General features: G+C 42.3%; 1 protein-coding gene across 11 annotated transcripts in view; it reads left to right on the plus strand.

Moving 5' to 3' along the window:
• FYN (FYN proto-oncogene, Src family tyrosine kinase) overlaps positions 1-14,092 on the plus strand; it is a 209,351-nt gene that overhangs the window by 74,598 nt on the left and 120,661 nt on the right. For 2 of the 11 annotated variants that reach the window (XM_082731957.1, XM_082731951.1), the window contains exon 1: positions 12,522-12,601. The exons of the other annotated variants lie outside the window; for them this stretch is intronic. The gene's annotated coding sequence lies outside the window, so the exon portion shown is untranslated. Of the gene's footprint in view, positions 1-12,521; positions 12,602-14,092 lie in introns of those variants that run through there. 11 annotated transcript variants of the gene reach the window in all.

Consider the following 14,092-nt stretch of genomic DNA (forward strand, 5'->3'; position numbering starts at 1 on the left):
AGTGGAATGTCTAAATGCAAAACCCTCAATGCTGCCAGAGGCTGGAGGGGAGCTTAGCCCCAGCAGCACGAAAAGGGATGCACGTAGTGCTTCCACATCGCTTAGATACAACACCAGACTCTCGGTGGCTAAGAGCAGATGTCCCTTGTATCTGGTCTTCGATGTTGTGGGGTCATATTTGTGGGCAGAGGTCTTCTCAGTATCTGTTACTAGGATAAAATTGTAAGGACGTCTAAGGTGATTAAGTATGGAACAGCAAACACCAAGGATATTCCTAGAGGAGAAGGTTAATCCATTCTCTTCCTGAATGGTGGAATGTAGGCCTTTGCAATTTACACTTGTCTCTGCTGTGGGCCCCCATGGCATCCCACCCCCTCCTCACAAGTATCGATCATCGGCACCTGGTTTCCCAGGGGAAGAGGTGAGGACAGGCCTGCAGACCCGGGCAAGAGAGGGTTAAATCGCAAGCTGGGTTTCCAGAAATTCAAGGCAGAGCTCTGTGTCACTGCAAACTAACCTATTCATTAGAAATCCTGCTGCATCATCCCTGGAACTTAAATTCCCATTTTCTTCTTGGTGGGTATTTTTGGAAGTCAATGAGTAGTATTAACTTATGCTCTGAAAAAAAAAAGGGGGGGAATGATCCCGTGACAGATTTAAGAAGCACGGCAGCAGTCATTCCCATTTTAGATTATAGTAAATTCCTTCTGCATCAGGCTCGCTCCTTGTGAGTTTTCTCTTCCACTCTTCATCACGTTCATTATCCCTTGGGCGAGTTGTGTCTGTCCCTCCCTCTGTGCTCCCACGCGCTTCGCAGAGGACTTCTGCAGAGCCTCGGGCAGGCCTCCGACCAGCTGGAGAGCCTTCTTTCTGCCGCCCCCCTGGTCCTCCCCACCCCGGGGATGAGACCTGGGCCTCATCTTCAGCTCTCCTGGGGCAGTGTGTCATTACCTGGAAAAAGAATTAGAAAGCATTTTACGTTGCTTATTATAAATCATTAATTGAAATGCCACTAAACCCAAGGAATTTATTCTCTCATTGATGTGTGCGTAACTCCCATTAACATTTATAAAATTGTTTAGAATCAAAGAACCGGCAGGAGCCGGTAACAGAGGATTCCATTTTGATCCTGCTTTGCAAAGTGACTCATACCCACAGGGCATCAACAAGCATTTTAAATATGATTTTTACAACTCCATTTTAAAAAATTGAGCAATTACTGGATGTATCACCATAACATGCCCAAGTCCTTGAGAATAAACACTGTAGCCACTCATACAGTTCTGCTCTATCCAGGCTGGAAGTTGCAAGCTTTGTCCGACGTAGGCAATGTCAGTGTTGGGAGGTTTAACCTTGTGCCCACCGTTCCTGCACCCTTCCATCCGTTGGGGGCTGCTGGAGCACTTGGGACGCAGCATCACAACACTGGAGAAGGCACCGGAAGTGGGACAGAAACCATACACATTGTCACCCATAGGACAAAGAGAAGTAAATAGAGGTTTTGGCTTCACCTGAGCTAATTGTGTGGATATTGACAGATAATGTTATTGACAGATAATGTCCCTGAAATGAACAGTGGAGAGTTGGGGGGAATCAGTCCAGGTATGTGCAAAGCTGTTGAAATCCTCCATTTACCAATCCTTGCTATGGTAGAAGAACCACAAAGAATCGGAAGACAGTGTAGAAATAACTTGAAAATACTCTTCATCTTTCAGGTAAAATGCAAACACGAGGTGTTAGCGCTGCCCGTTCTCACTGCGTGTTTTTGTACACTGCTTGTGTGTTCACCGGATAGCCGATCCAGGAAAACTTGTGATGTGTGCCCCATTTTGGGGTCTGTGTGTTTCTCCTTCTGTCTTGCCTGTTCCTTCCTTACCTCTTCTGCCTGTAATAGGGCTTATTATACAAATATTCCCAATGTTTGGAAAGTGAGTTCAGTTTGGGTGAGAGAAGGAGTATTTTCATATTTATGTCTGATTTGGGCATACCGTATGGTGTCCTTTCAGTGCTCGTTCGTCTTTCTTAGAAAGGTTGAGATTTTGTAACATTTGGATTAACACTTCTGTGTGTGTTTTTTAAAGATTTATTTATTTATTTGACAGACTGAAATCACAAGTAGGCAGAGAGGCAGACAGACAGAGAGAGAGATGGAAGCAGGCTCCCTGCTGAGCAGAGAGCCCGATGCGGGACTTGATCCCAGGACCCTGAGATCATGATCTGAGCCGAAGGCATCGGCTTAACCCACTGAGCCACCCAGGTGCCCCAACACTTGTGTGATTTTAAATATTGCTCTTTGGAAAATCATCCTACCCAACATGAGGAAATGGAAAACTATAAGTTAATTTTATTAGGTTTTGAAGTGCTGGTTATAATTGAATCATTTCCCTACAGACTGGCAGCATCTCGCCTAGTTCTGTCCTTGGAATGTCGTCAGACCTTGTAAGAACTTTGAGTTTCCTCTGCTTTTGTTGGAGGTTGAGAAAGAAGTTTTTATTTCTGTAATTATTCATCTAGATATTCTAAGGAATATCCTTAGAATAGCCCTTTAACACCAAACCTCATCTCCAACCCCTCCCATTTCTTTTTTTCTTTTTTTTTTTTTTAAGAATAAATACACAGTTTCCAAAGGAAGGAAGCAATGCTGGCTATTAACAGGTAGAATCTATCTGGCACTGAATAGATAGAAACAAGCCCAGAATGCTTTTTACTTTTTCTTCGCCACAGCACTGGGAACTGGGTCAGGATTATTCTTGTTTTACAAATGAGGTGGCCGGCGCTGGGGAGGTGAAGCCAGCCTTCTTCAGGGCTGCAGATCCTGGCCCAGAAGAGGCGGGAGGATTGAGGGCAGACCTGCAGGATTACTGCCCAGCCCTGCCCGCGGCTGGATCCTAGCTGGAGTCGGGGTGTGTAGGGCCAGTGTTAGCCCAATGGGGCCAGTTGTTCCCAGAGACCCAACTTGACCTGTCAGTACCCCACAGAGTACTTGGAGCATGACAGGCACTCGATAAAGGCTTGTGAATGAAAGTATTGTCAAAGCCTCGTAATTCATTATAATTCATCATCACATCCTTGTGACTGCCCTGGCCACGGCCAAATCTATTTTGAAACCTCATTGCAGGTAAGTGTTAAAAATACATATTTTAATTTTTTTTCTTTTTTAAATACCATTACCAGAATTAGCCATATGTGTCAAAGTGGCCAAAGGCCTCTATCGGCCAAGACCATCAGCAAATCAGAGGTGTGGAATGGGGAAACTATATGCAAACTTTCTCTTTGATTTAAGATTATTTCTAATGGTTATTTTTTTCCTGGCTTTAATATATATACTCATTGTAGAAAATACGGTGAGCTGTAAACAAGAAAATTAAAACATCTCTTAATCCCACTCTATTACGATAACAATGTTAAGCTCCTATTTATTTCCCCTCCTTTGTGTGGGGGGATGTGCATCATATATATATATATGTAAGGTTTAGATCCTGATTTTACTAAATATTAAATTGTGGTCATTTTCTAGTATAATTAAATAATGACTATGGCGTTTTCCACTGTATGAATAGACATAATTAAACATTCACCATCCTATTACAATGCAATTAAATTTTCTCATATTTGCTATTATAAATAACATGTAGTAAACATTCTATGTAAATATTTGCTTATCTCCTTGATTATTTCTTAATGAAAAATCAATAGATTTGACTAAAAATATGAAGTTTCTATACATGTAAAATCCTAAATAAAGCCATAATAAACCATAAGAAAAATACTTGCCACAAATAAATTAAAATTCTTGATGCTCCACACCCTGGTTTCCTTTCACTTAGAGTAATTTTTTTTCACACTCTCATGACCAGGGATTCATTATAAATTCTTAACTATTGTAATGGTATCTCCTTTGATTTAGCTAAAATTCTTCCCATTAAATGTTTAGTTCTTTGCTCACATGCTAGATACCATGTGACAGGATCTATCTATCCTCTTGGGACTTCCCAAGGGCTGTCTGAATCTTGTCATTACATCTGACTTGTAAGTCCTTGAGTAACCTCCGTATATCTCTTTTGAAAACAACTTAAAAATAAGTAAATACATTCAAACTACTGTGCACTGTGCCAAGGACTAAAGGAGATATTTTAAAGTATGACGTAGCCCCTGCCATTGAAAAATTTCCAGTCAGCTTAGAGACTCAACAGGCCCACATGATAAGTAAACCTGGATGCCAGATAGATTAAAATTACCAGAAATACTTAGTAAACCTTACTCACCTTCCTTTGTTTTCTACAGTTTCTTCAGTTTCATTGGTCTGTGCCTTTTACACACCTGAATCTTATTCCTCATGACACACACGAGAGGATTTCAATAACCACAATATGGTTATATTATTAAGGTTTTCTCCAAATGATCACCATGATGGCAAGAATTCTGTTTTGTTCATTATCGTATCCCTACCCCCAGGCCCTGTGGTATGTGTTTAGTTGGTATTTATTGGATATATGAACAAAGAGTATGCATCTTTTTTCTCCATGTGGAAACTACCAGCAAACAGTTCTATGCTGAGGCTGACAATAAGTACAGTCAGGCCAGAGGAGAGACTGTGGTAGGCAAGAGTTCTAGCTCAAATATCAGACCAGTGGGAGTTCAAATCCTGGGTCTACAATTTACCAGCTTTGTAACCTTGGGCAAGTTAATTAATTTTTTTCGGACTTCCTCAGCTAAAAATCGTGGACAACAGAACCTACCCTGTGGGTTGTTGATAAGAAGGAAGTGAGGTCATTTATGTAAAGCATAGCACAGTACCTGGCACCAGGGAGTGCTTGGTCAGTGCGCTATTTTTACTTGTAGATGTTTTCCCCTTTCTTTTGATCCCTTAGTACTGTCAGACTACACCTATTCTCAGGGACTTAGAAGTGCAAACTGATTGATGAGAAGGAATAATACAGCATAAGCTTTGGCGTCAGACCTGGCCCTGCCACCTGGGTGAGGCCGTTGTACAGCATAAGCCATGCACAGGGCTGCTGTGAGAATGAAATAATGTGGTCAGCAAGGGTCCGCCCCCCCCCCTTTTTGTCTTGGTTCAGTTAGAGCCTCCTTCCGTGATTTTGTACCTGGCACGTGTATGTCTCTCCCGTGTAGTAGTCGTCAATTTATTTTTCATCTAACACAAAGGATTTAATATTCATTTTTACATCACGGCCATATCACATGCATACATGGCAAAAAGGGAAATTTCACCAAATAATATTATGTGGGACGCCTATATTGGTTGGCTACGGGTGCCATAAAAATGTACCACAAACTGAGTGGTGTAAACAATAACAGTGTATTTTCTCACAGTTCTGGGGCTTAGAGGCCCAAGATCAAAGTGTCAGCAGGGCTGACTTCTTCTGAAGCCTCTCCTTGGCTTGCAGATGGCCGTCTTTGCTCCTCACAAGGCCTCTCTTCTGTGCACATCTTAATCTCCCCTTATAAGGACACCACTTGTACCGGAAACTTAAAGACTTCAACATATGAATTGGCAAGGGGAACATAATCCAGTCCCCAACAACGCCCTTGATATTTCTCTGCTATTTTATCAAAGAAAATGCTGGGCACAACCAACTCAGTCAAATTTTGCAGTCCACTATATTGATTACCAGACTGTTGAAAGGCACTTCTCTAGTGGGTTGTGTTGGTTAGTGTGAAATTGGGACCAGCATTAGGATTTGCCTTTGTCTGTAGAGACAGCCTCAGAGGCTGAAAACATGTGTGGGAGAGTAAGAAGGTCAGAGGGGACAACCTTCTGCAAACACGTAACAGCTACCTAAGCATAGGCATTAGCAAACTTCTGTAAATATCCAGATGGCAAGTATTTTTGACTCTGTGGCCCCACGATCTTTGCCATAACAGCTCTGTTGTATCATGACAGCAGCCAGAGACAATGGGTAAATTAAAGGGTATGGCTGTTTTCCAATACAACTTCATTTATAAGCACTGAAATTTGAATTTCTTGTAATTTTCACATGTCATGAAATATTCTTTTGACCTTTCTCCCCCCCAGCAATTTAAAAATGTAAAAACCATTCTTAATTCATGGGCTCTGGCAAAAACAGATCTGGCCCACAGGCTGTAGTTTGCCTACCCCTTCCCTGGCTGGCAGAACCAAAGTATCTAGCGAAAAGGTTCTCAAGGAATTTGGCCTGGGTGATTTTCCTCAATCCATGTAAATTCTGAAAAATCTCCATGGTTACTCACAGTTAAAAAAAAAAATTATCTAAAAAGCAAGTGTTGTTGTTTTTTGTTTGTTTGTTTGTTTGTTTGTTTGTTTTGTTTTACCAGAGGGAACTCTAACTAGGGATGTGGAAATATTCTTAAAGCGCCCAGAAAGTCATGGTTTGTGAGGCAATCAAGTTAGGAATAGAATTAGCACAGAAAGTCTGCACCAAAACAACAGAGCTTGAATCTAAAAAGTCGTCTCTAGAAGTTGATATTTAGGGAAATATAGCGGCCAGAGAAAGGCCCAGGTTTCCTCAAGGCAGATAGAGGATAGCGGCTCAGATCCAGGGCCCCGGTCCCCATGCTTTCCTCTCAGGGTGAGGGTGTGTGAGGTTGCCCTCAGAGCAGCCCCACATCCTCCACGGTCCCCTCACGTAGTTTCTTTCTCAGCTCACCATGTAGGCCAGCTCTCACTTCCTGTGGGGACTGCCTGCAGCCTCAGGATGCCCTGTAAGCACCCAAACAAATCTCCCTCCCAGAGGGTCTGAGAGAACAAAGCTGTCTGAGAAAGCCAAGAGTCTAGCCATCTGGTTTCTGTGCTTCAAGGGCTGTATTTCAGCGGTAGCTGGAGCAGTTGTACAGAGCTCACGTCTAATGACGATGAGCTCACCCCTCGCCAAACACTGACCGGAAGAGGGAGAGGGCCCAGAAGAAGGTGTGGGCTGAGCTGCCCCCCAGGACGAGCGGACAGAATTCTCTCTCCATCCTTCTAATGCTGGCTGCTCTGAGGGAGGTCAGGACTCTGCCTGTGACGTAGCAGGAATCCAAAGAGCCATCGAAGTTGGCCAACGCTGGAGTGGTGTCCTGGGAGTTATCTTGAGTATTTTAGACTGTCAGGTGGAAACCACATTTACCGATGACCAGGTTGTGAAGGCAAGCTGAGCTGCTGTCTCTTCCACTGGAGGGATGAGCTGATCTCACGGAGAGACTCTAGAAGGGAAATCGAGGGCCTTGTGTGCACAGGAGGAGAACGCCATCATCCCCAGGGCTTTCCCATGTAGGGATTCTTCAGACTGTCAGCCAAGGACCCAGAAAACTTTAACTGATATGAAGAAAATGGGCTTAATATCTAAATTTTCACTCTAAAAAATCAAATAAAATGTGTTTTATTTTATTTTGAAACTGTTCCCTTCATTCCATCCTAACATATAATAATCAAACAGCTTTGGCATGAGAGTCCTCTTAAGTGAATAAGAAACACAATTTAATGAAACGGCACTTTTTAAGCTTTTAGCAAAGCAAATTTTTAAATTATTTTGCTTAAATTAATTTGCTGTGCTCTCTTCTTTCAGTACGTGTAAGAGCCCTGTTTTGTTTCTGGTTTCACTGCATTAACCACCAAGATTTTTTTTTTAACTGAAGTATAACATTCATACAGAAACACACAGAAATTAAACACACAGATACTGAATTTTCATGAAGTGAACACTGTTATGTGAACAGCAGCCAGATGGAGAAAGAATGTCACCCAAATACCCAAAGCCCCTTGACCCCAGTCCCTAACCACCCCCACTCCAACCAAAAGTAATAGCATTATTTCTAACAACATCGATTTTGTCTATTTTGAACTTCACATAAATAAAATTGCACCATGTAATCTTGATTGTTCCCCTTAACAGTATATTTGGAAGATTCCTCATGTTGTTATGAGTTGTACTTTGTTCATTCTCTCTGCTATGTATTATCGTATAACTACCCCGAAATGGATTTAACCCTTGTTGGGGCTATCAAAAAGAGCACTCCCAGGAACATTCTTGTATATATCAGCAGGTGAGCATATGTGACATTTCTGTAGGGTAGACCTCTTGATGGTGAGACCCTGGGTCATAGGTTATGGGTGTGTTTGGCTTTCAGATACTGCGAGTTTTCCAGTGTCTTTATCAGTTTACTCTCATCAACGTTCATATGAGAGTTCTGTTTACTCCATATTCTCACCAACGCTTTGTAGTCTTTGTCATTTTAGACAATTTGGTGGGTGTGTATTGCTAGCATTGTGATTTTACTCTACTTTTCTTTATGACTAAAGCATCTTTTAATCTGTTTAATGGCCATTTGGGTTTTCTTTTTTGCAAAATTTCTTTTTTGCCTATTTCTTTATTGGGTGCCTATCTTTTCCTTATGGATTTGCAGGCGGTATTTCCTGGATGTAGTATTGCAGTTATCTCCCACTGTGGGCATGCTTTTGATTCTGTTGCTGTCATTTGACAAAGAGATGCTTAATTTTAATATACTCCAAATTATCATATTTTCCCTTTATGATTAGCATTTTCTTTGGTTCTGTTCTTTAAAAATCTTCACCTCTTGCAAAGTGTGAAGGTGTTCTGTTTTCTTTTAAAGGTATATTTTACCTTTCACAATTTGATCTAACATCCATGTGGAATTGATCTTTACATGGTGTGAGGTAGAGATTAAGAACAATTTTTTCATATGGATACCCAATGTATTCATCAACTAGGACTACCGTTGATGAATGGTACCACAAACTGGGTGGCTTAAAACCACAGAAATTTGTCCTTTCATAGTTCTGGAGGCTAGAAGTTCAAAATCAAGGTATGAGCAGGGCCATGCTCTCTCTGAAGGCTCTAGGGAAGAATCCTTCATGGCTTCTGGTGATAGCCAGTAAATCTTTGGCACTCCTTGGCTTGCAAGCTGCATTATTCTGATCTCTGTGCCCATTACCACATGACCCTGTTCCCCTCATGTCTCCCTGTGTCTAAATTTCCTTCTTATAAGGACTCTAGTCATATTGGATTTAGGCCCCACCCTAATCCACTATGACCTCACTGAGTGAATTACACCTACAAAGCACTATTTCCAAATAAGGTCACCTTCTCAAGTACGGGGGGAGGGGGGTGCAGGGGGGCTTTGGTTAGGACTTCAGTGTATCTTTCTGGGGCACACAATTCAACCCATGACACCCAGTGGACCCAGCACAACTTAATGAACTTCAGTGTCATCTTTGTCATAATTTAGGTGACTATCTCTGTAGGTCTATTTTGGGACCTCCTTTTTGTTTTGTTTTATTGGCCTCTTTATCCTTCAACAAATACCACATTGTCTAAATTACTATTATTTTTTTAAAGATTTTATTTATTTATTTATTTGACAGAGATCACAAGTAGGCAGAGAGGCAGGCAGAGAGAGAGGGGGGAAGCAGGCTCCCTGCTGAGCAGAGAGCCCGATACGGGACTTGATCCCAGGACCCTGAGATCATGACCTGAGCCGAAGGCAGAGGCTTTAATCCACTGAGCCACCCAGGCGCCCCTAAATTACTATTATTTTATAATGAATTTTGAATCTGATAAGAGTAAGTCTTCCAGCCTTCTTGTTGTTCTTCAGAATTATCTTGGCTTCCGGCATTTTACGTTCCCATGTAAGTTTTTGAATCTCCCATGTAAGTTTGCACCAGGAAAAAAAAATTTTGAAATTGAAGATGCAATTTAGGGGAAAACTGGCATCTTTTTTTTCAAGTTTTATTTTCATATAAGTAATCTCTATAATGTAACAAATGAGATTTTTCTCATTTCATAATAAAAAATTGTGTAATATTTTACCAAAAAAAAAAAAAAAATCTCTACATCCAACATGGGGCTCAAACTCATGACCCTGAGATCAAGAGTCACACACTCTTCCAGCTGAGCCTGCCGGGCACCCGGGGAGAACTGACATCTTAAAAATAGTGAGACTTCCAGTCCTTCTACATGCATGAACCTCTATTATTTAGGTCTTTAATTTCTCTCAGTGTTTCGTGTTGGACTTATTCTTTGTTGGACTTATTCCTAGGTATTTGATATTTCTTTGATGGAGATTGAAGAAATAGGAGGCAGAGAAGAGAAGAAAAGCTTCTACTGGGCTTCTACTTTATGTTATTAAGGAATTTTCTCAAGTTAAGCAAGTACAGCAGGGCTAAGCTTTAAGTTGAGGTCTCACTAGGCAAATAAACTAGTTATTGCTTCAGGAATGCAATTTTTATGAGAGGTGAAATCATTCGTAATGTGGAGCCCTTGGGGGTAGGCAAAAATAGGCCCTTGATAGAAGAAAGGTGCTGTTTGGTCACCCACAGTGCTACATGGGGAGGCTGTGCTTGGGCTGGAAGAAATGAAGACAAGATGCAGATCCAGGGTGGGGGCAGGGACTAGATCTGGATGGTCAGTGTTCTTAGAACATTAGGGTTCCCCAGAAGTGCCAAGTGGGCCAGGAGGATGGCCCAGGTGGTAGCATTTTGAGTCCTTTCCCGCCTTGAACCAGGACTGTCATATCTACTTTCAGTTAATATATTCGCCTTTAGTATAAACCTTGAAAATGTGACACATGTGTATGAATTCACAAGGTTCTTTTATTTTAAAAATGGCATTAAAACTACCGGACTGGATATTCTTTAACATTTCCTTAGGATTCTGGGATTCTAATATTGTAGCCAGCCTACACACCCCAGGGGCTCTGCACACATCATTATTACCCTGGATCTTGACAGTGTTGTGATACCATGTGCTTTCCACAGGCCTTCCCAGGAGCCAGGGCAGAATGTCTGTTCGAAGGGTCTTGGGAGTAGTATGCAGATTGGAAGATAGCTCAGGGACTTGTCCAGAAACTGCACCTGCATCATAGCAAAGCTGTTCAGACCCTGGACTGTAGATTCCTAGAAATAACTTCACTTACAAGGACAAGTCAGAAACGATTCAAATGTACTATAAAAAGTTTCTCTTTTCTCTTTACCTGATACATAAGTGATGTGATCACCTGATAGAACCTCATTGTTCATTCTTTAACTCATTTAAGAAAAGACATGATTATTATAAATCTGTACTTCATTCTCATGAGTCTTATAGAATAGAATCTTTATTTTTCCTTCTGACAGTCAACTAATTAGTTATTCCAGTGGCATTGATTTCTTCCCCAAATAAACTGGGCGTCTTCAGCCCAAATGTTTAAACTTAATAATTTATTCTTATTATTAGAAATTATATCGTTACTACTTCTGCTTGGGCCTTATGGGAGTACCAGGGGCGAGGGGGTGCCCTAAAGCCCCATCCAACCCCTCCAGCATCCCTTTGCATGATTCAGTCCAACCATCTGTGACAGGGAACCCTGTATACCTCGCTAGTCTGACTTCAGAGCTGGCCTCTTGGGTTGCTGAGGAAAAACTCATCTGCTGGTTTGGTGGTGCCCTGCTCACAGGGAGAATCTAACTCTCTGAAATGGCCTCTTGTAGTTCTGCCGTCCTGCCCTCTCACTGTGTGGTCAGTAATTTCTTTCTCTGGCCAAGTGCCTTCTGTGCTCATCTCTTTTTCTGTCTGGCTGGCTTCCTCCTCTTTTCTTCTGCTCTTTACTCCCCCTGCAGCAAATAATAAAACAAGCAACAACCAGGCCTTGCTCAAGTCTCCCGAACTTGTGGGAGTGAAGCCAGAAGAAATAGGGCCTTGCAGGCAGGGGAAGCAGATGGGTCAGTGGTACCTTCTCAGAGCACCCCTCTCTTCCCCCAAGAGGAACGAAGGCCATAGTCCGTCATAAAGTGGGCTTGGTTTCCTAGGGAACCAGTGTTTTCTGGTTCCCATCCTCCTCCCTTGTGCTTGGGCTTTGTGCGCTAGCTTGTTTAATGCATTATCCCACCATTTGGAACGCTTTAATTTTTCAGACAATTGACTTTAGACTCGCAGAGAATATGGTAGCGTGGAAGGATCAGGACTGTATTTTAAATCTATTGTTACCTTTGTGCACAAGCTGCCCGGCTTGTGCCTCATGCTGTGCAGAACAGCCATAGCCACGGGAGAGCTATGGAGGGGAGGGAGGGTCACTCTCCCTGCCCCCACTGCCCCCACATTTCTTGCTTTTGAAAATTCAGCAAAGACTCCCACAGCTGTTTCTTAGCAAGTGGGCTCCACACAAGTGTGTGCTGGCTTTATCATCAGCCTGTATTATCTAGAGGGAGACTTGGAATCCCCATTACAGAATTTATGTAATTTGGTTACAGAGGTGGACCAAACAGGATAATGCCCTTTAAATGCAACAAGATGACTAGAAGTACCTCTTCTGTGCAAGGCATTGGATCAAGCAAGGTGCTAGTGGTTCAAAGATAAATTTAGAGGAGGTTCCTGCCCTCAAGGAGCTGACTCTTTCCCTTGAAGCAGATGGTATGGTAAGTTCTGTAGTAGAAGTACAAGTAGAATGAGATTAATTCCAGTGGAAGAAATTGGGCAAGAACTTCAGGGAGGGGTTTATATTAGAGTTGGACCAGAGGGACTGGTTGGTTCTCCATTCTTGCAGGTGGACGTAAGAGCTCCTAAGAGGGAAGAAACAGGGCACATGAAGGCCCAGGGGAGGGGCAAGTGCCAGAACAATAAGTGCTTTGGTAAGACTGGGCATGAAGGAGGAAGAAGAAATGGAAGATAAGGTTGAGGTGGGTTTGGAATAATAGTGGGGGGCTTTGGGAACAAAGCTGAAGAGTTTGAGTTTATGTAAGTCATTGTTTTTTTGTTTGATTTTTTTTTTAATATTTTATTTTTTATAAACATATATTTTTATCCCCAGGGGTACAAGTCTGTGAATCACCAGGTTTACACACTTCATGGCATGTTTGATTGTTTTTGTTTATTTGTTTGCAATGCCACCAAGCCCTGAGGCTCCTAGGAGCTGGTTCAGAAACATTGCAGGGCAGAGGTCCAGAGCAGCTCTTCTCTTCTCCATTCTGTTACTGGGGAATCGTCTTTCTTTAAAGAGTATTCCACTTTAAGAAAAACTGAAATCCGTTGGTACATGCAAAAGTGACCCATTCATTTTTCCAGTCAATTAACAAATATATTTTAAGTGACTCCTACATTCTTACCCCTGCAGTGGGTTCTACTGAAAGACCATTGAAGATTTCCAACTTGTCAATGGCATGGTAGCAAGAACCACTGGGTTAGAATCCTTTCTCTGCCACCCACTGTTCGTAAGACCACAGTCTAGTCTCCTGATATCTGTGGGACCGGTGTCTCACCTGGAAATCACAGGGCTGGACTGATAAGTCATTCCCAGCTGGGACATTCTAGGAGTGACATGATCAGAGATGTAATTCAGAGCTTTCATGCATGTCAATAGATGGGGAAAAGAGAGGCCAAAGTCAGAGAGGCCAGTTAGGAGGTGATAGCAAGAACTTCTGAGAGCGGTCCTAAGACTCTGCGTGAGGGCTTTCACTGATTCCTTCAACAGACAGGTAATACTCAGCGCCAGCCACTGTGCTAAGCATTGATAATATAGCAGCGACCAAAATGAAGTCCCCGCTTTCAGAGTGTGTTATGTCTAGGAGGCTGCAGAGGAACTGGGAGCATGGGTGATAGATTTAGGGGTGTGGTTTGAAACTCATGACAAGGGGTAATGGTTGGAGCTTTGGAAGCATATAAGGTACCAGGGAAGAGAAAGCCAAAAGGTTTCGAGAGAAAAGAAGACCTGAGGTGATAGAACCTAAGAACATTCTGTGAAGAACCAACTAATTTCACTCCATTATAGAAACTGAAAGCACCTTCTTCATCAAGCCAACACAGCAAACCCGTCCTCAAAATATCCTGTTGTGGCTACAAAGCTATAACACACAGAAGAGATAATGTCCAATTAGACGCCCAGGCTCCTTGACTACATCACTCCCGCATATGAAGCAAAATTACTCCAGCGTCCTATATATGGTTTTCTACAAGAGCAGCTCTATTTGGTCTCCTTGGGAAGGTCTTTTATAAATACCAGGGTATGTAAAAATGCCATAGATGACTACCTAAGTTGTGAGCCCCTCAAATCTTTTCCTAGACCAGCTGGTGCTTTTTTTTTTTTTTTTTTTACTTTTCCCCGAGTTATTGGAGTAGATCCAGAA

Source organism: Mustela nivalis, assembly GCF_964662115.1.
Source record: "Mustela nivalis genome assembly, chromosome: 5".
In the NCBI taxonomy this organism is placed as follows: domain Eukaryota; kingdom Metazoa; phylum Chordata; class Mammalia; order Carnivora; family Mustelidae; genus Mustela; species Mustela nivalis.